The sequence below is a fragment of the Lissotriton vulgaris genome, unplaced genomic scaffold (assembly GCF_964263255.1).
Source record: "Lissotriton vulgaris unplaced genomic scaffold, aLisVul1.2 SCAFFOLD_2553, whole genome shotgun sequence".
NCBI classification, from domain to species: domain Eukaryota; kingdom Metazoa; phylum Chordata; class Amphibia; order Caudata; family Salamandridae; genus Lissotriton; species Lissotriton vulgaris.
Window position 1 is genome coordinate 225,037 of NW_028244024.1, and position 25,822 is coordinate 250,858.

Genomic DNA, 25,822 nt, shown 5'->3' on the forward strand with positions numbered 1-25,822 from the left:
GCTGACTCCCAGGGTTCCTGCATTCTGAACCTTTCACCTAGCAGCTGATTGACATCCCCGTGAGGGGTGTCCAGTTCATGACCAAGGCGGGTCCTACACTCTTACCCACCAGATACAGGTGTTAGATCATCCGGAAAAGGTTTTTTTGGCAGAACATGCATTCACACCCTAGACACGCAGTTTAGGTTTGCATCCTAGGAATATGCTAGATTGTTATAATATTGCATGTGCTTCCAGATATCAGTTGTCTCAGCAAGATGGTGGAACTCTGCGTTTTATTCACAGTCTTGACACTCACTATAACCATTGTCTGCCTCTCTCTATTGATCATTGCCGCACATTTTCTATACAAGAATCACTTTGGTTCAATAAATATTGAAAACGTCCCTTCGTGTATTCTTCGTATAATTCTTGGAGCGAAAAAGAGTGCGTGTGACTGAACGAAAGGTTCTAATCTCTTATCACAGTTCCTGAGGGAACAGGGTTGCCATGTTTAGTAATTGCCAGAACTGTTCGCTCCCTCTCTGGGTTTAGGGGTACTAATGGTGGCACTGTGAGCTAGCTGGTCCAAAGACGACATACTATGTGGGGGTGCATGGAATCAGTCTGGCACCATCCTACGTTTACGTTGACAACAAATGTGCAGTTTCTACTGATTAGTGGAGACTACTCGACAAAGGGTGGCATCAGAAGAGGAGGTAATGGAATGGGGGAAGATCAGTGGCATAACATAGCATAGTATAGCATAGCATAACATTGCGTAAATAACAGTGCTGGATCAGCAGCCGTGCTTGCAAGAGTGCGAGACCCAGTAAATACTCTGGCTGGTGGAAGACAGACTTCTTATGGTCCTGTGTTATGGGGCTGTTAGGGTCTCCCTTCAACTGCCAAGTGTCTGAGGGACAGCAACAAGTGAAACCTGCAAGTTTTACAGATGTTTGCTGAGACCAAAGGCCATATTATATCTTCAGCTTGTGCTTCCCAGATGTATTCGAAAGGAAAACATGCAATTAAACATTGTACACACCCGGTGTTCTGGCTGGATTCTTCTACTTGGTGAAGGGGTTTCATTGGTACAAGAGGTGACTAAATGCTGCTGGGCACTGGTTCAAGAGTGAGTGTCTACCAGGCCTCCTGGTCTGGAGATTTATGTGTGTCACTTCTCGGGAAAGGGGCAGAGGATCATGAATGTATGATGCTACTTGTCAGGCAGTCCACGAGAGGCTTCGTGGCGAGATTGGGTCACATGCCAACACCCTTGGCATGAGAGCGATGCACAGTCATTCTGCTAGGCCTCCTAAGACCAGGGCTGGACAAGCCTTTTATGTAATGGGACATTTCCCTGTGGGCTGGAGCCCTTGGACGTCGGTTTTGAAAGCCCATGGCCCAGGTAGAGAAAAAGAGATTGGAGAGGGAGAGAGAATGAATGGATGAAACGAGATTGATTGCATAAGGAAACCAAGGGAACAGGGCAGGTTTGAGCATTTTTGGTTTTCCAGTCAAGCCCTGTGGACAGAAGACAGGATCTCAGCATTTCTCAGAAGATGTGACTCACCCACCAGCTGAAGGCTCTTCCTGGTCAAACAGCAGGCAGGGTTCTGCTCCCTTGCAATGCCAGGAGAGCTACAGCTGCAATCTGCATGCACTATTTACGGACACGGCTCCAATGTACTTATGCGGCTAATACCGTCTTGAAGTACACCATTCTACATATACCCATAGGACTTCGCTCTACCATGCGCCTCGCCTATGCACCCTAGGATTCGCTTCTATCTTCTTTGACGTACTCGTCTGAGGATACATTTCATTTCTGCACCCTATTTCCCTGAAGAAGCTCATGTTTGGGCGAAACACGTTGGCTGGTTCTATCATACGAAGCACAACTGAGAATAAAAAGGCCAGAAAACATTCATCGGCAAATGCTTTTTACTGACGTATTCTTGTGTACTTAATTGTCTGTGTCTATATATTGCCTATCATCCAACCAATTCACATAGTCTGCATGCACCCCCTGTCGCGAACAATCCCACTGATGGACGTGGACACCTCCTGGGTCCACAATGCCTCCAGAGGTAGGGCATACCCTAGCCCGAGTCCTGCTCGGCCCTGCTTGACGTGCACCAGGAAGGCGTGAAACAAGGTGTCATTCCTATTCTAGGGTTGGCCAACCTACACGTGACCTGGATTCCACCTGGAGCTTCGGCTCTTGATAACTGATGCTACTTTGAGAAATATGCCTCTCTGTTTTTAGCCGTGTACAGTTTCTTGGAGTTGTCTATTTAAGAGAAAGAGTGACAGTCACACAGAACCAGGCGCAAATGCATGAAGGCCAGCAGGGTGCACCTTTAACAGCAAACCATTGATCAGTTACTGACAGCTCGAAGGAGGTGAATGTTGTCAAGTGTTCTTGAGGGGCGTGGGTGGGTGGTAGCAGGCAGTGGTCCAAGGCTCCAGTGCCTTCTACACCCAAAGTTTTCCCTAACATGAAAGTGTTCCCCCCCCCCCCCCCCCCCCCCCCCCCACTGAAAACAGCACCTGTTCCTTTAAGGAACTCTGGTAGCTTTTGGGAATGTAAACACAGGGATGTTGGTCTGCCATCCCTTCCAGGCCACCATCCTTGTGTTTGTAGCCAATCAGAGGGGGGTGCAAATGATGACTTGCTTTAATAATATCCAATAGGTGGGGCGTTCTGCAACCTGCTGCGATTTCCAATGCCACCTATCACTACACAGGTTGTATCACCAAATCAGAGACAAGTCGCAAAATGTTGGTGTGCAGTTTCTGTGCCCTTTTTGCAACCTGTCCCTGGCTGCATCGGCTCCTCGATGGAACAATAGCATTTATCTATGTGTTTAGACCATTAGTTCAGCGTGAAATCCAGGGCTGGGTCAGGACTGGACCTGACGCCAGAGAGCACGTCCTGAGCGCAGCAAAATCATGGGAACCACAAGATTAGATTTTCACACTGCATTATTTCACTTCCTTTGAGAACAAGCATTGGCAAAAACAATAGGTATGGGTGTAGGATGTGAAGACGTTCAGATTGTTGCGAGACCCTTAGAAGCTCCTCTCCTGTCTGGTTCCTCCTCTTTTGACATTCAGAGGAACACTCCACAATAGGGTAACGACTCTATCTGCTTCCGTTGGTTGTGTCACAATAGCAACCTGCATATATTTTGCCGAGGTAAGCATAGTGTCGGATTTAGGGCGGTGCGACCGGTGCCATCGCACCGGGTGCCAAGGTCGAAGGGGCGCCCTTTGTGTGACAGGCTGAGCCGAGATAAAGGCAGCAGCCTGCAGAGACCTTTTTCAGGGGATAGTTACAAAGGCATGATAACTCTGGTGGTTAATGCACTTGGTGGGGAGAACTTCGATTTGTTTAGTCACAGTTTTCACGCATGAAAAAGTAGTCTAGAGGGTTGATGTTCCAGCTGCAAAGAACGTGTGCCATGCAGATCATGTATTAGTTTTTTATGTAGATGGCTGAGTGACTTCTTGCTTTTGTCACAGAGATTCTTTTCTTAATTGAAGTTCATAAATTGTAAGATTTCTAATCCAGCACATTGAGCTATGAACTGGCGTCAAAGCTTAGCATGCAAACTGGAAAGCACAGCTTTAGAACCTTATTGTTTTTGCCATCAATGTTTCATTATTTCATGGTTACCTAAATGGGTTCCTTTGAGTTATGCAATTGTGTTAGTATGACAACGCAATCCATGTGTTTAGTGTCAAGTCCTGAATTTATGGACAGATTTACTAACACATTGTACCTGTTTTGCATCACAAAACTTAATGCAAACTTGATGCAAAATGTGTTTTTTGAGCGCTAATCCCTGTCTGCTAACTTTGGTGGAAAGGGATTTGCGTCAAATAATGATGCCTCCTCAAGGGGTAAAGTTGGTGAATAGGTTTATTTTCTCCAAACCTTTCCCACTTGGCAAGTGTGTTGCACAGTATGGCACACATACAAAGCGGTGAAGTGTCAAACCTTCAAACTTTCTCAAAGCATAGATTTTTGTGCTGCAAAGGTAGCCTTCTAGTGTGAACCCTATGTTTGACATTAAGCACACAATCTTGCACAGTGGTGCAAAGGTGTGTGCATTGGCAACATGTAGCCTAGGGTACGCCAGCAGGAAAGGAAAGAAACAGCAACCACAGCGTAGTAGATGGGGCGCTGTTGGCCTCTCTTCTTTCCACTCAACGCAGCGCATCGACTTTAACTGCTGCACGTGGTAAAAATGTAGTTCATCTGCCCCCACGCTTCTTCGGATGACGCCCTCTTAACATATGATGCTTAGCAGAATGGATGACATGTGACTCCAACACCTTGTAGTCCTCTTTGTCTTCAGTAACATTTCCTATACATTGATTTACACACTTGTATGATTCATTGTCTCTGTATAATGCGTTTTTGTTCCAAAGCGCTATGAGAGTCTAGATTGGGATGAGTAGTGCTATAAAAAAAGGTGAGGGAGGGGCTAAGGAAGGATGAGTGGCACCATTGAGGGGGGGGGGGGTGGTAATGAGCGAATTTGTAAGGGGGTCATTTGTGGGGGTGCAGTACTGGGCGCCACCAGTGGTAAGACCTACCCAGTCACAACTACCGCACCCTCACACTACACCTGACCAATCAGAAGCTGCCTCAGTTCAAAACCTTCATCCCTTCTCTGTGAAACCACAACCAATGAAACGTCGAATCAACCCAGTACTTCAACCAATCAGCTCAATGCAATCGTCCTGGTAGAGTCCACTTCTCCCACAGGGTGAATGAATGAATGAATTTGTATTTATATAGCGCATGGCTACCCTGAGGCCTCCCATCACTGAGGGTCTAAGAGTCTCCTTTGCCCCGCCCCCTGAAGGGTGATGGCTTTCTAGACTGCAGGTGCACAACCCACTGGACCCTGTGGGGGGTCCTCAAACATGCCCCTGATTTCAGGGCTGCCCTTGGGCAGAATCAACCTAGTGAGCCACAAACGGATGGGGAGTGTGTGTGGGGCGTGCAACCAAAAAGTACCCACGTGCTCGGTCTGAGCGGTGAGTCCGCCCTCGCTGTCGCTGGCGCCTGGCGGAGGTCAGTGCATCCTGCCCCGGTGGCGCGGGCCTATCAGTTGGGGCAGGAACCGAGGCTCACGCGCGCCGGACAGGGCCGGTCATCATGTGAACTTCTGCTGACTTGGTGCAAACAAATATCCGCTTGTGCAACGGCTTCCCGACAGTTCTTTTTTAAACGTGGATTTTTTTTAATATTGACAGATCAAAGTGCTGGTGCGGAGAGGAGTCCAGGCGCTGCTGCCCCGGCTGCAGAGCGAGCCCTGGAGGGCAGACTGGCACCGCGAGCCGGAGCGGGGTCTGTGTGCAGAGGAGCACAAGGAGGGCGCGCCAGGGCAGGTAAGGGGCATAAGGGAGGAGGAGGGGACTCAAGGGAAGGTGGGCTCACAGGTGAGGACAGAGGAGAGTCTCAAGGGAAGGTTGACTCACAGCTGAGGGCAGAGGAGGGTCCCAAGGCAAGATGGACTCACAGGTGAGGGAAGAGAGGGGTCTCAAGACAAGGTGGACTCACAGGTGAGGGAAAAGAAGGGTCTCAAGGAAAGATGGACTCACAGTTGAGGGAAGAGAAGAGTCTCAAGGCAAGATGGACTCACAGGTGAGGGAAAAGAAGGGTCTCAAGGAAAGATGGACTCACAGGTGAGGGCACAAGAGGGTCTCAAGGGAAGATGGACTCACAGGTGAGGGCAGAGGAGGGTTTCAAGGGAAGATGGACTCACAGGTGAGGGCACAGGAGGGTCTCAAGGGAAGATGGACTCACAGGTGAGGGAAGAGAGGGGTCTCAAGACAAGGTGGACTCACAGGTGAGGGAAGAGAAGGGTCTCAAGGGACGATGGACTCACAGGTGAGGGCAGAGAAGGGTCTCAAGGAAAGATGGACTAACAGTTGAGGGAAGAGAAGAGTCTCAAGGCAAGATGGACTCACAGGTGAGGGAAAAGAAGGGTCTCAAGGAAAGATGGACTCACAGTTGAGGGAAGAGAAGAGTCTCAAGGCAAGATGGACTCACAGGTGAGGGAAAAGAAGGGTCTCAAGGAAAGATGGACTCACAGTTGAGGGAAGAGAAGAGTCTCAAGGCAAGATGGACTCACAGGTGAGGGAAGAGGGGGGTCTCAAGGAAAGATGGACTCACAGGTGAGGCAGAGGAGGGTCTGAAGGGAAAATGGACTCACAGGTACAGGAAGAGGGGGTCTCTGGTCTCAAAGGAAGATGGACTCACAGTTGTGCGTAGGGTAGGAGCCTCAAGGGAAGAGGGACTCACAAGCGTGGGCAGAGGGGGGTCTCAAGGGAAAATGGACTCACAGGTGAGGAAAGAGAAGAGTCTCAAAGCAAGATGGACTCACAGGTGAGGGCAGAGGAGTGTCTCAAGGCAAGATGGACGCACAGGTGAGGGCAGAGAAGGGTCTCGGTGCAAGATGGACTCACAGGAGAGGGAAGAGAAGGGTGTCAAGGCAAGATGGACTCACAGTGAGGGCAGAGGAGGGTCTTAAGGGAAAATGGACTCACAGGTGAGGGAAGGGAATGGTATCAAGGGAAGATGGACTCACAGGTGAAGGTAGGGTAGGGGTCTCAAGGGAAAATGGACTCACAGGTGAGGAAAGAGAAGAGTCTCAAGGCAAGATCGACTCACAGGTGAGTGAAGAGAAGGGTCTCAGGGGAAGATGGACTCACAGGTGAGGGAAGAGAAGGGCCTCAAGGCAAGATAAACTCACAGGTAATTGCAGAGGAGGGTCTCAAGGGATGTTGGACTCACAGGTGAGGGAAGAGAAGGGTCTCAAGGGAAGATGGACTCATAGGTGAGGGAATAGAAGAGTCTCAAGGGAAGATGGACTAACAGGTGAGGGAAGAGAAGGGTCTGAAGGCAAGATGGACTCACAGGTGAAGGAAGAGAAGGGTCTCAATGGAAGATGTACTCACAGGTGAGGGAAGAGTAGGGTCTCAAGGCAAGATGGGCTCACAGGTGAGGGAAGAGAAGGGTCTCAAGGGAAACTGGACTCACAGGTGAGGGCAAAGGGCGGTCTCAAGGGAAGATGAACTCACAGGAGAGGGAAGAGAAGGGCCTCAAGGGAAGATGGACTCACTGGTGAGGGAAGAAAATGGTCCCAAGGCAAGATGGACTCACAGGTGAGGGCATTGGAGAGGGTCTCAAGGGAAGATGGACACATGGGTGAGAGAAGAGAAGGGTCTCAAGGGAAGATGGACTCACTGGTGAGGAAAGAAAAGGGTCTCAAGGCAAGATGGACTCACAGGTGAGGGCAGATGGGGTCTCAAGGAAAGATAGACTCACAGGTGAGGGAAGAGAAGGGTCTCAAGGCAAGATGGACACACTGTGAGGGCAGAGGAGGGTCTTAAGGGAAAATTGACTCACAGGTGAGGGAAGGGAATGGTATCAAGGGAAGATGGACTCACAGGTGAGGGCAGAGGGGGTCTCTGCTCTCAAAGGAAGATGGACTCACAGGTGAAGGTAGGGTAGGGGTCTCAAGAGAAGAGGGACTCACAGGCGTGGGCAGAGGGGGTCTCAAGGGAAAATTGACTCACAGGTGAGGAAAGAGAAGAGTCTCAAGGCAAGTTGGACTCACAGGTGAGTGCAGAGAAGGGTCTCAGGGGAAGATGGACTCACAGGTGAGGGAAGAGAAGGGTCTCAAGGGAAGATGGAGTGACAGGTGAGGGCGGAGGAGGGTGTCAAGGGAAGATGTAGTCACAGGTGAGGGAAGAGAACGGTCTCAAGGGAAGATGGACTTACAGGTGAGGGCCGAGGGGGGTCTCAAGGGAAGATGGGCTCACAGGTGAGGAAAGAGAAGGGTGTCAAGGGAAGGTGGACTCACTGTTGAGGGAAGAGAAGAGTCTCAAGGCAAGACGGACTCACAGGTGAGGGAAGAGAAGGGTCCCAAGGCAAGAAGGACTCACAGGTGAGGGCATTGGAGAGGGTCTCAAGGGAAGATCAACTCACAGGTGATGGCAAGGGGGGGTCTCAAGAGAAGATGGACTCACAGGTGAGGGAAGAGAAGGGTCTCAAGGGAAGATTGACTCACTGGTGAGGGAAGAGAAGGGTCTCAAGGCAAGATATACTCACAGGTGAGGGCAGATGGGGGTCTCAAGGAAAGATAGACTGACAGGTGAGGGAAGAGACCAGCCTCAAGGCAAGTTGGACTCACAGGTGAGGGAAGGGGAGGGTCTTAGGGGAAGATGGACTCACAGGTGAGGGAAGAGAAGGGTATCAAGGCAAGATGGACTCACAGGTGAGGGAAGCAAAGGGTCTCAAGGCAAGATTGACTCACAGGTGAGGGAAGAGAAGGGTGTCAAGGGAAGATGGAGCAACAGGTGAGGACAGAAGACGGTCTCCAGGGAAGATGGACTCACAGGTGAGAGAAGAGAAGGATGTCAAGGGAAAATGTAATCAAAGCTGAGGGAAGAGAATGGTCTCAAGTGAAGATGGACTCACAGGTGAGGGCAGAGGGGGGTCTCAAGGGAAGATGGACTCACAGGTGAGGAAAGAGAAGGGTCTCAAGACAAGATGGACTCACAGGTGAGGGAAGAGAGGGGTCTCAAGGAAAGATGGACTTACAGGTGAGGGCAGAGGGGGGTCTCAAGTGAATATAGACTCACAGGTGAGGAAAGAGAAGAGTCTCAAGGCAAGATGGACTCACAGGTGAGGGAAGAGAAGAGTGTCAAGGGTAGATGGACTCACAAGTGAGGGAAGAGAATGGTCTCGAGGGAAGATGGACTCACAGGTGAGTGAAGAGGGAGGTCTCAAGGAAAGATAGACTCACAGGTGAGGCGGGGAGGGACTCAAGGGAAGAATGACTCACAGGTGAGAGCAGAGTGGGTCTCAAAGGAAGATGGACTCACAGGTGAGGGTAGGGTAGGGGTCTCAATGGAAGAGGGACTCACAGGCGTGGGCATTGGGGGGTCTCAAGGGAAGATGGACTCACAGGTGAGGGCAGAGAAGGGTCTCAAGGGAAGCTGGACTCAGAGGTGAGGGAAGAGAAGGGTCTCAAGGGAAGGTGGACTCACAGGCGAGAAAAAAGAAGAGTCTCAAAGCAAGATGGACTCACAGGTGAGGGCAGAGGAGTGTCTCAAGGCAAGATAGACTCACAGGTGGAGACAGAGAAGGGTCTCAGTGCAAGACTGACTCACAGGTGAGAGAAGAGAAGGGTCTCAAGGCAAGATAGACTCACAGGTGATGGCAGAGGAGGGTCTCAAGGGATGTTGGACTCACAGGTGAGGGAAGAGAAGGGTCTCAAATGAAGATGAACTCACAGGTGAAGGCAGAGAAGGGTCTCAGTGCAAGACTGACTAATAGGTGAGAGAAGAGAAGGGTCTCAAGGCAAGATAGACTCACAGGTGATGGCAGAGGAGGGTCTCAAGGGATGTTGGACTCACAGGTGAGGGAAGAGAAGGGTCTCAAATGAAGATGAACTCACAGGTGAAGGCAGAGAAGGGTCTCAGTGCAAGACTGACTAATAGGTGAGAGAAGAGAAGGGTCTCAAGGCAAGATAGACTCACAGGTGAGGGCAGAGGGGGTCTCAAGGAAAGATGGACTCACAGGTGAGGGCAGAGGGGGGTCTCAAGGGAAGATGGACTCACAGGTGAGGGAAGAGAAGGGTCTTAAGGCAAGGTGGACTCACAGGTGAGGAAGATAAGGTTCCCGAGGGAAGATGGACTCACAGGTGAGTGCAGAGGGTGGTCTCAGGGCAAGATGGACTTACAGATGAGGGTAAAGGGGGTCTCAAGGCAAGATAGTTTCACAGGTGAGGGCAGAGGAGGGGTCTCAATGGAAGATGAAGTGACAGCTGAGGGATGGACTCACAGGTGAGGATAGGGGAGGGTCTCAAGAGAAGATGGAGTGACAGGTGAGGGTATGGTAGGGTCTCAAGGGAAGATGGACTTACAGGTGCTTGCAGAAGAGGGTCTCAAGGGAAGATGGAGTGACAGGTGAGGGCAGAGGGGAGTCTCAAGGCAACATGGAGTGACAGGTGACCGCAGAGGGGGGTCTCAAAGGAAGAAGGACTCACAGGTGAGGGCAAGAGTAACTCAGGTGAGGACACACAAGGGGTCTCAAGGCAAGAAGGGCTCACAGGTGAGGGCAGATGAGGTTTTCAAGGCAAGAAGGAGCTGCAGGTGTGGGCAGAGGTGGGTCTCAAGAGAAGATGGACTGACAGGTTAGGGTAGGGGAGGGTCTCCAGGAAAGATGTAGTGACAGGTGAGGGTAGGGGAGGGTCTTAAGGGAAGATGAAGTTACAGGTGAGGGTAGGGTAGGGTCTCAAGGGAAGATGAAGTGACAGGTGAGGGCAGAGGGAAGGTCTCATAGCAAGATAGACTCACAGGTGAGGGCAGACGAGCATCGCAAGATGGAGTAACAGGAGAGGGCAGAAGGGGGTCACAAGACAAGATGGACTTACAGGTGGGGCAGAGGGGGGTCTCAAGGCAAGATGGACTCTTAGGTTTGGGCGGAGGAGGGGTCTCAAGGCAAGATGGGATGACAGATGAGGGTGGAGAAGAGGTCTCATGAGATGATGGAGTGACATGTGAGGGCAGAGGAGGGACCTTAGGGCAAGATGGAGTGACAGGTGAGGGTGGAGAAGGGTCTCATGGGATGATGGAGTGACAGGTAAGGGCAGAGGAGGGGTCTCGTGGGAAGATGAACTCACAGGTGTGGGCAGAGGGGGGTCTCAAGGCAAAATGGAGTGACAGGCGAGGGCTGAGAAGGGGTCACAAGGCAAGATGGACTCACAGGTGAGGGCGGAGGGGGGTCTCAAGGGAAGATGGAGTCACAGGTGAGGGAAGAGAAGGGTCTCAAGGCAAAATGGGCTCACAGGCAGCCGCAGTCCATCCAGGTAACAGAGGTGGGGCGGATTTCGAGGGACAATGCAGAGGGAAAATTAAGTAAATAATTAATTTTCCCTCGTCTTCATCCACCGGAATCCCCCCGACCCGGCCCGCCTCTATTACCTGCACGGGCCGCAGCTCTTCACAGGTGAGGGCAGGGGAGTGTCTCAAGACAAGATGATTTCGCAGGTGAGGGTGGAGGAGGGGTCTCAAGGGAAGATGAACTCACAGGTGAGGGCAATATGGAGTGACAGGTGAGGGCGGAGGAGGGGTCTCAAGACAAGATGGAATCAGGTGAGGGCAGAGGAGGGAGTTTTAAGGCAGGATGGACTCACAGGTGAGGGAAAGATGGAGTGACAGGTGAGGACAGAGGAGGAGGTCTCAGGCAAGATGGATTTACAAGTGAGTGACATGAGGGCAGATCAAGAACTTAAAGCAAGAGGGGTGACAAGTGAGGGGTGAAACGGATGAGTATGATCTCAAACCAAGGTGCAATAGACAAGTGGCATGAGGGAAGAGGAGGTGGGTCTTAAAACACGGGGAGGGGCAGATGAGGGCAGAGGAAGGCCCTAAGGCAAGGAGAAGGCAGGTTTAGGATTTGGGGAGCCAGAGGAAAAATCTCAAGGTGGGGCTTATGAGTGTAGAGGATGAGTGTCGGGGCAAGACAGGTGACAGGTGAATTTGGGATCCGGGAGCTTTAGCGGGCTGAGTGGCAGAAGAACGTCACCAGGGCTGAGTGTGATATAGAGGTGATCCGTCAGCCCTCCCGCCACTCAGGAGACCTTGTCCTGCTCGAAATTCACTTTGTGCCTCTCGCAGTTGTTGTCTTCCTTATTTACTCTTCTCTGCCCCTCTGCACTCCTCTTGCTTCCCTTTTATCCCTTCAACTGTTTCTCTCTCTTCAGCTTCTTTCTCTCTCGGTTCTCTCCCTACCTCTTTCTTCAGCAATTCTTGCTCTCCCAGCTTTCCCCCTGCCTGCCTCTCTCTCCCCATTGCAGTTTCAGCTTTCCATGTTTTCCTCCTCTTCCCATACATCTCCTCAGAGGTTGCTTCCTCTCTCTCTGTGCCTTTCCTTCTCGCAGTACTACATACTCGCCATCTCTCCTACCGCTCTCCCCTCAGCAGCTCCTACTCTCCCTGCTTGTCCCTCTCTTTCTCCACAAGAGTTCCCCCTCTCCCACCTTCACCCTTCTCTTCCCCTTGCTCCTCTGCAAAGATATTGCACTAGAATGTTGTGTTTTAAATATTGTGCTGCTGTGCTGTGCCCTGGACATCGACTACCACAATATTGTGAAGGTAAATAAATTAATGTACAATTTGAGGATGAAGAGCCGAGCCCATGCGGTCATTTCTAATGAAAACTTTGCAAGGGGACTTCAATGACAGAAATGTTCAATTCTGATGTTGTTCAATGTTTGTCTGAGGATAATGTCGCAATTATTATGACGTATCATGAGGAATATCACAATCAGTCAATCCTGGCATACACAGGAATGGGATAGAATAAAATACCATGCAGTGGAGAGGCATCCAATGGCATAACAAAGAATGGAGCGGGGTAGAGTTCAGTTGCATGCACTGGAGTGGCGTAAAGTGGAGTAGCATACAGTGGAGTGGCATACCATGGAGTGGCATGGAGTGGAGTGGCATAAAGTGGATTGCCGTAGAGTGGCATATAGCAGAGTGGCATACATTTGAGTGGCGTACACTAAAGAGGCGTGGAGTGCAGGTACAGACAGTATAATAGCGTAGAGTGGATTGGTGTAGAGTGGAGTTGTGTACAGTGTAATAATGTGGAGTGGCATAGAGCGATGTGCTGTACAGTGGAGTGGCATAGAGTGTACTAGTGTATAGTGGAGTAGGGTACAGTGGAATGACGTATAATGGAGTGGTGTGAACTGGAGTGATGTGCAGTGGTGTGGGCAGATTGTAAAGCGTACAGTGGAGTGGCGGACATTGGAGTGGGGTCCAATCGAAAAGCGTAGTACGAAATGGCGTAGAGTGGAGTGCCACCCAGTGGTGTGGTGTAGAGTGGAGTAGGGTACAGTGGAGTGGCATACAGTGGAATAGCATGGAGTGGAGTGGCATAAAGTGGAATGGCATAGAGTGGAATAGCATAGAGTGCAGTGGCATACAGTGGAACGGTGTAGAGTGCAATAGCATTTACTGGAGTCGCATATAGCAGAGTGGCATACAGTGGAGTAGCATACTCTGAAGAGGCGTAGAGTGAAGTCGCGTACAGTGTAATAGCGTACAGTGGAGTCGCGCACATGGGAATGGGGTCCAATCGAATAGTGTAGAATTAAGTGGTGTACAGTGGGGTGCCATACACTGCAGTGGCATTGAGTGGAGTAGTATACAGTAGACTTGAATACAGTGCAATAGAGTACAGTGGAGTATTGTAGAGAGGAGTGGCATACAGTGAAATAGAATATAGTAGAGTGGAGTGGCATACAGTAGAATGGCATAGAGTGGAATAATGTATAGTTGAGTAGCGTACAGTTGAGTGACATAGACTGGAGTGGCATACATTGTAATAGCGTAGAGTGGAGTGGTGTAGAGTGGAGTCTTGCACAGTGGAGAGGTATAGAGTGGAGTGGCATGGCATAGAGTGGAGTCTTGTACAGTGGAGAGGTATAGAGTGGAGTGGCATGGCATAGAGTGGAATTGCGCATAGTGGAGTGACTACAGTGGTGTGGCATACGTGTGTATGCGAGATGTAACAGCAATGTATATTAGGGTGTGCAGAGTAACTCAAAACATGAATTGGCTGCCCTGCCTTTCTACAGATTTACCAATCAATGCAGGGCTGTGCATGGTGGACTTGCGTTCCTTTGTAAATCTAACTTAAGTATTGCATTGCCGACCCAACACCATGAGTGATGCAAGGGTACTGCAATCCAATCGCACAGCTAGGCCTTAGTTATATTTTGGGCCATCGCATACCGTGACAACTTTGCAGTATACCGTGGTACATGAGGATCACAAGCCAGTATATCATTGGGTAATGGCCGTTTTTAGAGAATTAAAAGGCAGCCATATTGTTTTCACTATACTTTGGCTGTGCTCACTGTTAGAGCCATATATATAGGTAAGTAGTAGGCCCCTACATATTGCCACTTTATAAAGTGGTAATCGGTAAGGGAATTTATTTTAACTTTTTTAAAATCAGTTTACAGCCTTGTACCGCAGTAGTTTCCCACAATTTGGTGAAATTCCACGAAAGTGCAGCGGTGACAGATATTACTAAGTTTAAATGCCTTGTAACATAAAAACATGCTTACCCTACTTAACTGCAGTACCCAAAAAGCCTCATCTTGGCACCATAAATTATAATCCTGCCAAATTTCATGAAAATCCATTCAGCCGTTTTCACGCTACGTCAAATACAATAGTCTATGGAGAATGCATTGGTGGAAAAACACTTTTTGGGATCGCCTTTTATATTTGCACGCCCTTAACAATGGACCACAAAAATGTGCATCATCTTAAAATGTAGAAAATGCTAAAGGTTTGTGGTGATTCAGGGCAGAAAATGATTTGTGGGCTAATATCTGAGGAGTTCCTATCTTTGGGAATACTAACTGTAACTACAGAGTGACAATCAGATTTAATTTGATTTCTTTCTTTTTAGCTATTGTATTTGTTATGTATTTGTTTATTGGTTTACATAATCATATGGCCAGAAATGAGTCTTTTAGTTGTTCATTTAGCAATTCTGAAACTCTACATATGTGTCTAGTTTATATTTTGGGCCTCCTTGCTACTTACAGTAGGATTGTGCTTCATGCAAAGCCAAAAGTGGAATGAAAACCAATCATTGTTGTTATAAAAATTAAGATTATTTTTTCCCCTACTGGCCAATTATCAAGTCCTCCATATAGTAGTTTGTGGTTTTGTTTGGCTTGTTAGGCCAGTTTTATTTTGTGAGACAAAGAGCATGCAAAGAAAAAAGATGTATTCTAAGCGTTATTTATTTGTTTATAGGTTTCCATTAGCATGTGACCATAAAAGGGTCTTTCAGTTGTTCATGTAGTAAATCTGATACTTTAAATTTGCAGTCTCATTTATTTTTGGCCTTCCTTGCTACTTTTAGTAGTATTTTGCTGCAAGATATCACTAAGTTGAAAAACCTTATAACTTAAAAATACTTACCTGCACTACCCCACAGAATGATCTGCAACTCCTAATATGTAATCCTGCCAAATTGTATAAAAATTAAGCTGACGTGAAATGCAAAAGTCTATGGAAAATCATTTGGATTTGAACCCAATATATTCACATAAAAAAACAAGTTAAATTGAGTTGTAGTTAGATCAACATGTCAGATAAAATTTAATGTTTGGAACTCAAAAAAACACTAAAATTCACCAGTTATAGTTACCTGAAGTAACTATACCTCACACCCCTGTCATGCACAGTATTGTCCTCAATGATGTCATTTCAGTTGGCATCAGTCATGTTATCAGTCATGTTATCAATGATGTCACAGAACATGTCATGAGTGTTGTAATATGAAAGGTCATAAGCAGAGCATGGCGAGGGCGTGAGTGATTTTTCAATTTAAAACATAACATTTTAGCCGAGTAGTTATAGTTAGCTCAGCTTTTCTATAGGAAAGGCGTTTTTTGGTTTGCTAATAACTTTGGTGCCATTTGACAAATCTTCACAAAACTTTCCCAAAAAGGCAAATTCTCCTCAGCTTCTTCCTGGAAAGTTTTGGGTGATCCGTCAAGCGGGAGCTGAGAAAAAAAGTGGGGCCCCTAAAGCATATTTCCCCATACATTTTCCATAGACTTAGGCACCGCCAACACGAAATAGCTGAGCGGAAATACACCCAGTTTGGCAGGAAGCTAGTTTGTTGTCTGCAGATTGTGCTTTTTGTGATTTGGTGTAAATCCGTTCAGTAGGTTTTGAAAAATTAAGGTTTAAAAATATTTGTATATCTGAAGGGTTGGGTTCGAGCTCTTGAACCCAATAAAAAAAAGAGCATTCTGATAGGCCCAGGGAGTGTTTTTTCTCTTAGGCCAGTCGACTCCCGCTAGAGGCAGCGCTCTGATTGGCTGCCAGATCCATAAGGAGAAATTTTGCTGGCAGCCATGACAAGACTCGGGGACTTAGTGTCCTGTCCTGAAGTTAAAAATAAATAATAAATAAGGGAGCTGGGAAGGGATACCCTTCACCTCCCTCCAGGCCCTCTGGGGCTTGACCAAGAGGGACCCCCATAGAGGCTTTTTATTTTTAATTCAGCATATTTTGCTTCGATTCTGGAGGACTCCAGCAAGATTGTGGCAAAAACAAATGGTGGGCACCACCATTTTTTTTATACATATGTGGAAGAGAGTGTGAGCAGGTCCCCTTCCCCCAGCCCATTGTGGGCCTTGGGGACCACATCTCTTGGGGCTGGGCCTTCTAAGACCCCAAGGACCCCATCCCTTGGGTCCAGCTCAGTGACTGTGTCCCAGGGAGACCATCTGAGGCACAGCAGTTTCCCTGCCCACACTACAGCGGGCAGGGAAATATATGTTTGCCCCAGTCTGACGGGGGCTTTTTATAAAAATCTCCTGCCAAACAGGAGCAAGCACTTAATCTACTCCCAGCCAGTAGGAGGTTTAAAAGTGCTACTGCCGGCTGGGAGAAGACTTGTGTTATATTTCAGTGATTGCACTCATGCAGGCTGGGAAACAAAACACATATTGCTCCCCCCAGAGGGGGCAAGCATGTATAGATGCTCCCTCCAGGTGGGAGCAAAGCTGATTCCCGCACCATGAGGGAAGCTGGCTGGGGCCGCGGCGGCCAGGGGGCTCCCTCTGCAGCCCCAACATGTGATATGTGGGTGCCCTGGGTGAGCACTGGGGCTCTCACTTCTGGCCCTGGAGCCTAATAAGACACCTCCCCTTTTTGGGTGTATTTGGCCCAAAGGATGGCTTCCAAGGCAAAAAAGGCTTGAGGAAGGGGCTGCATGGCCTTCCTCCCCTTTATAGTAACTTACGGCCCAGTGAAAGGGGTTCCCTGGGGTTGATAGGGGTCAAAAAAGGAGGCCTCCCTTTTTTTATTACATTTGGCCCCAGGGGATGGGGTTCCCCGGGGACTATTAAGGCTCAGGGAAGGTGACTGCATGCCCCCCTCTTATTAGAATTTGGCCCCGGGTGATGAGCTCCCCGGGGCCTATTAAGGCTCTGGGCTGTGAGAGAGGGGCCACTCGGCCCCTTCCCCTTTTTTGTTGAATTTGGCCCTGTGGGTAGAGTCCCCGACAGAGCAGTGGCTGGAGCATCATCCCAGCATGGCAGTGTTGCCTGCCTCAGCACCACCGCCATGCTGAGACAATTACGATATCCCTTTTCAACAGCCTTTTCATGGTGGGAACACTGTGATGAAAAGGTTGTCGGAAGTGATAATGGGGATTTCAAACAGGTCCCCCGTTTGTCATGGGCCCCTGGATATTGGTCCTGGGGGCACATGTAGTGCCCCCACTCACCTCATTAGGCTTGCTAAGGAGGCATATCGCTAGATCAGCACCAGGGTCCATAAGAAGGTATCAGGGGGCTTACCACAAGGGTGGGCTGGGTCCCCATCAGAAGAAGGAAGGGGGAGACAAACATAAAAACAAGGACTTCTCTAAAAGATCCCCAAACTAGTTCTAAGGGTCAGGACTCCAAATCCCGGCCTCAACAGAAGAAGAACAGTTTCCCTGATAATAAGTTCTCAGGGACGGCCCCACCAAAATTGCTATTAGTGGCAACAGGTTCGGCAGTACAAGGGGGATGCCAATTATCCCAAGCGGGCACAGTCTCCCACTGGTGGGCAGTCACTGGGCTGGGTAGTGTAGCATTTGGGGAGGAGATTGCCCCAGCTAGTATGGGGGGTAGTGTAGAGGTTACCCTTGTGTCCCTGGGTGGCAGAGAGATGATGTAGAGAACTAGCATGGCTAGCAATACTAGGAAGTACAGGCAGTGGGTCACCATCAATGGCCAGAGGGTAAAGGCACTGGAGCCAGCACGACAAATGTCAGATGTAATCTGGTGGCCCCCAGGCAGGTAGTCCTTAATGCATTACTCCATGTTGTTGTAACTGACAGGCATGAAAGTCACTATCCAGTGGCTCTCGTTCCCTTTGAGTGAGGGGGGTCTCAGGTTCCTCAAGGGTAGATGTAAGTCTGTCCATGCCTGTGTATTGTCTGCTTGGCAATGACGTAGAACACACCATCCTGAAAGAGATGGAGCTTAAGTCACACTTAGAGATGTTAGGGTTGCCTGAGTGGGTGTGCCTGACCATACCCTTGATGACTGCCCGATAGGGTAGTCAGAAGCACATGGAGCTTGGAAGAATGGTCTAGATGCCTGCCTAAGAATCACAAGAACCATGAGAAACCTGCTCCTGAAACTCCAATGGTATGAGAAGAGGATGAACCTGATGTTTATGCTCCGGAACCAGCACCATGCAGAGGCCCAGACAGCTGGCAACACCTCAGGTGATCACCTGATTTATTAGGAGAATGGTCTTATGTAGAGTGAGCCTAAGGCTCCTTAACCTGGTGCTACCCGTATGTTGGTGGTCCCCAGTGCCACTGGGCTTTCTTACTAGAACTGGCTCATGATATTCCTGTGGCATGCCATCTATGGCAGGACAAGACCTTTGAAAGGCTTGTTACCTACTTTTATTGGCCCCAGGTGAGGATGGTATTAGATGCATTCTGTAGGTTATGCCCTACCTGCCAGGTCAGTGGCAAGCGAGGAAGGAAGTGCAAGGGTTCCCTGCAGCCATTCCTGTTCATTGGCATTTGAAAGGGTGGGCATCAACATTGTTGGTCCTCTGACCTCAAGACAGCCCTAAGCAACAAGCTTATCCTGGTTTTGGTGAACTATGCCACCATGTATCTGGAAGCTATACCTCTGAGGACAGTGACTGCACCCACAGTGGCAAGGGCTCTGATGGGTATCTTTATCCCAGTGGGGTTCCTCAGGGAGAAAGTATCCAACCACTGTACCAACTTCATGTCTACATACATGAAGTCCATGTGGAAGGAGTGTGGGGTAATCTATAAGTTCTCCACACCCTTCCATCCCCAAACAAATGGGCTTGTTGAGAGTTTGAACCAGACCCTAAAGGGCATGAGCATGGGCCTTTTGGAGTCCTTGAGGCAGAAGTGGGACGTCTTCTTGCTTTGCCTGCTGTTTAGGAGGTCCTTCAGAAGGGGATTAGGCTCAGCACACTTGAGGTTCTGTACTGGCACCCTGTGCGAGGGCCTTAGTCAGTTGAAGGAGGGTTTAGAGTAAGCTCCTAGGAAAGCTGCATGCTGGCTCTGTACCCAGATTAAATGCTTCTGGAAAAATCTAGAAGCCAGCCCAGAGGTCATGAGATGGTGGTATGACCAAAAGGCCACTCAGATTAAGTTTCAGCCTGGAAAAAACGTGTGGTTGATGGAGCCTGTGGAGCGCATGATCCTAAGGGACAGCTAGTCAGGGCCTTATGAGGTGAAAGAACACCAGAGTGAGGTCACCTGCCCGGTGGACCCCAAGACTCTGAAGAACCCTTTCAGGGTTTTGCATGTTAAGCACCTCAAGCCCTACTTTGAAAGCTTTGAGGCAATCATGTTCCTGGTCACGGGTGAGGGAGTAGCAGAGGAGAGTGAACTTCTCCCCAACCTCCTTTCTTTCAAGGAGCAGGATGGGTCAGTGGAGGGTGTCAGTCTCTCCCCAACCCTGAACCTGGAGAAACAGAGGGACTGCCGCCAACTGTTAGGGCAGTCAGGTCTCTCTTTTCACCCTTACCCCAGGACTCTCTACGTGATGCACAAACAATATTGACACTAGGAACAGTATGCCTGTGAAAAGAAACATCTACATGCTATCTTGATAAGGTGAGAGCCAGCACAAAGGAAGAAGTCTGCAAAATGCGGGAACAAGGGGTCATTGATCCCTCAAACAGTCCTTGGTCCAGCCCAGTGTTGTTGGTCCCCAAGGCTGGTCCTCCAGGTACAACCATAGAACGTAGGTCCTGCGTGGATTACTGGGGCCTCAATGCTGTGACCAAGACTGACGCAGACCCCTTCTCCCGAGCTGATGAGCTCAAAGATCGGTTAGAAGCTGCCAAGTTCCTCTGCATGTTTGATTTAACGTCTGGGTACTGGCAGATTGCCTCTGTCTGAGGGGACCAAAGAGAGATCTGCCTTCTCTACCCCAGAAGAGCATTTCCAGTTCCGGGTGATGCCGTTCAGGCTGAAGGATGCCCCTGCCACCTTCCATAGATTGGCCAACCAGGTCCTGGCTGGTTTGGAGAACTTCAGTACCTCCTAACTAGATGACATCATGGTCTTCATCTCCAGCTGGGAGGACCATTAGTACTACCTCAGGGAAGTACTTCAGGCTCTGTAGAGGACAGGCCTGACTGTCAAGGCTAGTAAGTGCCACATAGGGCAAGGTTCCGTGGTCTACTTGAGACACCAGGTGGGAGGAGGCAAGGTGCAGCCCCTCCAGGCCAAAATCCAAACCATTCTGGCTTGGGAACCCCCCAACCCCCAGACAGAGTGGGGGAGACTTCCTAGGCCTCAACGGACACTACAGGAGATTTGTCAAGGGGTATAGCTCCATTGCTGCGCCCTTTACAGAGCTGACTTCTAAGAAGCGGCCCAAACTGGCGATCTGGAAGGAGGTTTGCTAAAACGAGTTTGATACCCTGAAGAAGGCCATGTGCACAGCACCCATGCTCAAGGCCCCTGACTTTTCCTGAGAATTCATTGTGCAGACAGATGCCTCAGAGCATGGCATAGAGGCTGTGATCTCACAGCTGAACAAATAGGGCCTGGATCAACCTGTAGACTTCATCAGTAGGAGGTTAGTACCGTTAGTACCACGGGAATAGTGGTGGAGTGCAATAGAAAGGGAAGCCTGTGCAGTGGTCTGGGCACTGAAGAGGTTGAGAACATACCTGTTTGATGCTCACGTCCGGCTTCAGTCAGACCATAGACCCCTCAGATGGCTAATGCAAATGAGGGGTGAGAATCCCAAAGTGTTAAGGTGATCCATCTGCCTACGAACAAGGGACTAAAACAGATCACACCAATGCTGATAGTCTCGTCAGGTTTTTCTGCCTTGGTGATTAGAACTCCCAGAGGGTTGAGTAGTTCTCCCCACTTTCAACTCGGGAGGGACACACGTTAGACCTGTCATCCTTGGCATGTTTTTCCCCTTAACGTTTTGCATTCAAACCTCCTGTTTTTCTGACCAATCAGCATATTTAATGTACTTGTAAGTTCCTAGTAAAGTGGCACTACCTGTGCCCAGGGCCCATAAATTAAATGCTACTAGTGTGAACCAGCACCCAGATCCAGCTGGAGCAAGCCCTTGATGCCCAAGTGGCACCCCTCAGATCCTGGCCCCTGGTGTTGAAGTTTTTGGGCTCTTTGTGACCGCCAACTGGCCTGTAGGTGGCAAAACCTTGTCACTCTCACTGCCCATCAACACGAAGGTCCATTAACTCGACCCTTTACGCTACAGAATCATCTGCTAGCTGGGAGTACCACCGCAAAGCACCGGTCTGACGTTTGTGACAATAACAGGATCTTCACACTGCACCGATGTCCATACACCTTGCTAGGCTTGCTCTTCGCGATACATTGCTGACTGCTTCCCTGCTTCTCTAGTCTTCCTTCACTGTGAACTTGACTCTTTGTGCTGAACTGAGAAGGTAACTTTTCAGTGGGACTGACCTGGTCCCTGAATCCGGCTCACCCTTTATCATGGTCAGCCTGAACTTGTGACTTTCTCCTTATCTTGCACGACCAACTCGCCACGAGTGACTCATGGAACTTTTTGGCGCTATTTTCACTTAAACCTTTGAAATTGCATTTCTCTGGTTCAATTGATTGAATGTTTTTTGTTACGGTCATGATTTATTTATTACATTTTGCTCTATTTTTCTAAATTTGTGTAGGATTTTTCTTGTGTTGTGTTTCACATTATTATTGTTTGGATTGCTGCATAAATATTTACACATTGCCTCTAAGTTAAGCCTGCCTTCTCTCTGCCAAGCTACCAGAGCTACCCAATTTCTCACAATATTATTAACAAGTACTACAAACCTTGAATAAACAATAACATACTTAGGTGAATTTAACAAAGACTTTGCTTCGAATCATGTTACCGTACCCCATTTATTTAATATTAGAACATTGGAATGTTGGGAGCTCCATTGAAAACAATGGAGTGCTCTGGGCTTATAATGGCTGATAGAAGCCTGGAGCTCCAACATTCCAATGTTTCTTTGTTCACAGCTCTTGCTGTGAACAAAGGGTTTAGGGAGCCTGAGGGGATTCCAATCTCCTCACGCTCCCAAAAGGCTTTGTTTTTTTTGTTAGAACATTCTGTCCTCAGACAGAATGTTCTAATAGCCTTATAGCCCTTCGTAGATGGGCTATACCGCTATTAAAGTCCCTCTCCCTTGTTAAAGGCCCTCGCCTTTGGCTCGGGGCCTTTAACGCTGGAGAGGGCCTTTAATAGCCGGTATAGCCCTCTACGGCGGGCTATAAGGCTATATTGGAAGTATATAAGATTAGTGTCCTGTTATTAAACCGGACAAACAAATAGGATGTGAATCACATCCTCTAATTGGCAAATGCAGAGGTTGCAATTCCTATTTGTGGACGTTGATAAGTTTGACAATAGCTTGTCAACAAGCTGTACCGCTTCTGTCTTAAAATGTATATAGAATCAACAAACGTACAGATCTAAATTAGCTTTGAGATAAAATTGTTTTCCATCGGTTGGGAGATCTTTACATAACAGCACCATCCTTTTTTATTTTGATACAGTGATTACAATCCTAGTCACAATTTCCTTCTCTGGATAATTTCTTTACCATTTTCTTATAGCATTAGCTGACATTGAATAATCTTTAAATATTTAGTGCCAAACGATCAACAGCAATATTGACTGCTATGCAAGACACTGAATAATTCTTCAGTAATGTTAGTTCCTTATACATGTTATGTTCCAATGAATTAGAATAGCTGATTTTCATATAGTATGTCTTCCTAATAATTTGCCCATGGCTACAGTACAGTATTCCTACCAGGTTCAATTCCAGTCAGAGCGTCTGCATAGGACAGCTCTTCCTTACCACTGGATATTGTTTCCTTAGGTGCTCCCAACCTGGGGCATTATATATCAGTCAGTGGTCTTACAACATTCAAGCCCTTGGGCAAATACACAGAATTTATACACATAAACACCGAGTAATGCTTCAATATTTTTCCTAACCATAGATCTATAAAACAAAGTTGCTGAGCATTACCTACAGATGAAGCCTTGGTGACTTGCCATTATCACAAACTTCATGTTGGAGCGATTGTTCCTGAAAATGAAAACAAAATAGATAAATTCATCAGCTACCTCTGGAAGAGGGTTGCTTATCTTCCATGTAAATTGATTGGAATGAGTCAAGTAATCACATATTATAATTTTTGCCTTTGACCTGTTTATCATCAGGTGTAATTTTTAAAAAAAGTTCTGAAACATAAATAATTTGTTTTAGAACCTCCCCTGGAGTTAGATCTATCCGTGCAATATCATCACCATAATTTGCACATAAATCCTTACACGCTCAGCTGTGGACTCTTTACCAACTTGTTCTGCTAATTCGGCCAGGTGAAGTTAAAAAAAAAAGCAGGTGTGCCAAAACACAGCCCATGTTAACCCATTTTCAACTGCTCTTGGTATATCAATTTGTGAACCAAGATGAATCCTTATCCAGGATTTAATATGCTCTTCACGGGTCCTCAAAAGAGCCAATGGGATATTACAGGACCTCAGTTATACTATTCACATGCTCAAATGCAGGTGATAATGCAATAAAGGTAACATGATATAAACTACTACTTCTAAATGGCACACTTTTTCGAATGTTTAGGGCCAAGATGCTATCTATGGCAGTCCTTCATAATTCCAAATTATGTTTCAAGGTTATCTAAATTATGCAGTAACATGGAAATTATGCAGCATATTATCTGGCAGTATTATTTTAAACTATTTGAGCTAGAAACATTTTTTTTAGGCAAGGCAGTACATCGGAAGCTGCCAAGTTCCTCTGCATGTTTGATTTAACGTCTGGGTACTGGCAGATTGCCTCTGTCTGAGGGGACCAAAGAGAGATCTGCCTTCTCTACCCCCGAAGGGCATTTCCAGTTCCGAGTGATGCCCTTCAGGTTGAAGGATGCACCTGCCACCTTCAATAGATTGGTCAACCAGGTCCTGGCTGGGTTGCAGAACTTCAGTACCTCCTAAGTAGACAACATCAGGGTCTTCATCTCCAGCTGGGAGGACCATTTGTACCACCTCAGGGAAGTACTTCAGGCTCTGCTCTTGGTATATCAATTTCTGGCAGTATTATTTTAAACTATTTGAGCTAGAAACATTTTTTTTAGTCTGCAAAATATGCAAATTCAAAGGCAACTTATGTGGCGAGTACTGTAGATCCATAATATAGCCGTATATCCTGCCGTAGCGGGCTATACCGGCTATTAAAGGCCCGCTCCAGCGTTCGGCGAGGGTCTTTAACAAGGGAGCCGGACTTAATAGCCGGTTTAGCCCAGCTACGAAGGTCTATAAGGCTATTAGAACATTCTGCTATATTCCAATATGCTAATTATGTGCTGAACACTGTAGCCAGAAAATCACAAAAATATTTTGGTCCTCACCATTGGTCTTTGTTTTGTCAACAATGTAATAATAAAAAGTTAAACAAAACCTAAATATTCTAATTCTAATTAGTGTCTGTTGTTGGTTGCACTTTGAAGAAAACAGCCTTTTCAAACTATATCCCCCAAACTAAACATGTGGTATAAACAAATCTGTAACAGGAAACATGCGTAATATTGCCTTGTATGCTCATGACCTCATAATATTTATAGCAATAAGTAACAGCACCTAAAACCCAACATAAGCAACAACAAATACTGAAACCAATAAATAATGCAACTTTTGTAGTGTTCTCTTTCATTGGGCTAAGGGTAATATGATTTGTATTCTCATTTGTAAGATTCTTTACAGGGTTTGCAATTGCAGCTGTCACATCAGGGTTAGGTCATGAGCATTGCATTTAGTGTGTGAGTTATGGATTGCGGAGCCAGTCTTTACTTGCACATTTCAATAGCGTTTTGGTTTTAATTTGTAACGGTAACTGTACCTTAAGTATGTTTTTTAAATATACGTTGACATGCTGTAGCCAAAGATAACCATAAGGTCTCTTAGTTTTTTATGTATATATATATATATATATATATATATATATATATATATATATATATTCACTTAAAATACCATAGGTTTCAGGCCTTATATAGTTAGGAATTAGCATTTTAAAAACCTTGCAAATTCACTTAAAAAACCATAGGTTTCGGGCCATATATAGTTAGGAATTAGCATTTAAAAAACCATTGAAATTGCTCCTATATAATCAGTTGTACTAACTATATTTCGCGCACCCGCAATCCACTGCTGATGATGTCCCATATTACATCATTCATGACATGGTCAGTGACATCACTGATGACATCACTGATGACATCTCAAATGACATCACTGATGACATCACTGATGACATCTCATTTGACATCACTGATGACATCACTGATGGCATCATCCAGTGACTGTGTGTTTCTGTAAAGTAAAGTTTAAATATGTTTTACATATTGAAGAATGAGTGGATGTATAAGTGTCTGGATGAAGGATTTAGTAGGTGCGTGACTGACTGTATGAGTGAGTGATTAAATGTGTCTTACTAAATGCATGGGTTAGTGACTAAACTCTCTGAATGTGTGCATCAGTATGTCTGTTGTTGTGTAAGCTGCTGCATGTGTTGATCAGTAGCTATATGAGTGGCTATATGGGTTATTGATTGGTTGCCCAAGTATTTGAATGGGAGACTGAGTGTGTGTGTGGGTGGCTGGGAG

The 25,822-nt window shown here is 47.4% G+C and overlaps 1 long non-coding RNA gene across 1 annotated transcript in view; it reads left to right on the forward strand.

Annotated features, from left to right (window-relative positions):
* Nucleotides 1-5,238: 5,238 nt before the first annotated feature.
* The window catches only part of LOC147668178 (uncharacterized), a gene marked incomplete at its 3' end in the record, with an annotated part of 65,209 nt that continues 44,625 nt past the window's right edge, over nucleotides 5,239-25,822 (forward strand). The window contains exon 1 of the long non-coding RNA XR_015304149.1: nucleotides 5,239-5,391. This is a non-coding gene — a long non-coding RNA (uncharacterized LOC147668178). The remainder of the gene's footprint in view (nucleotides 5,392-25,822) is intronic.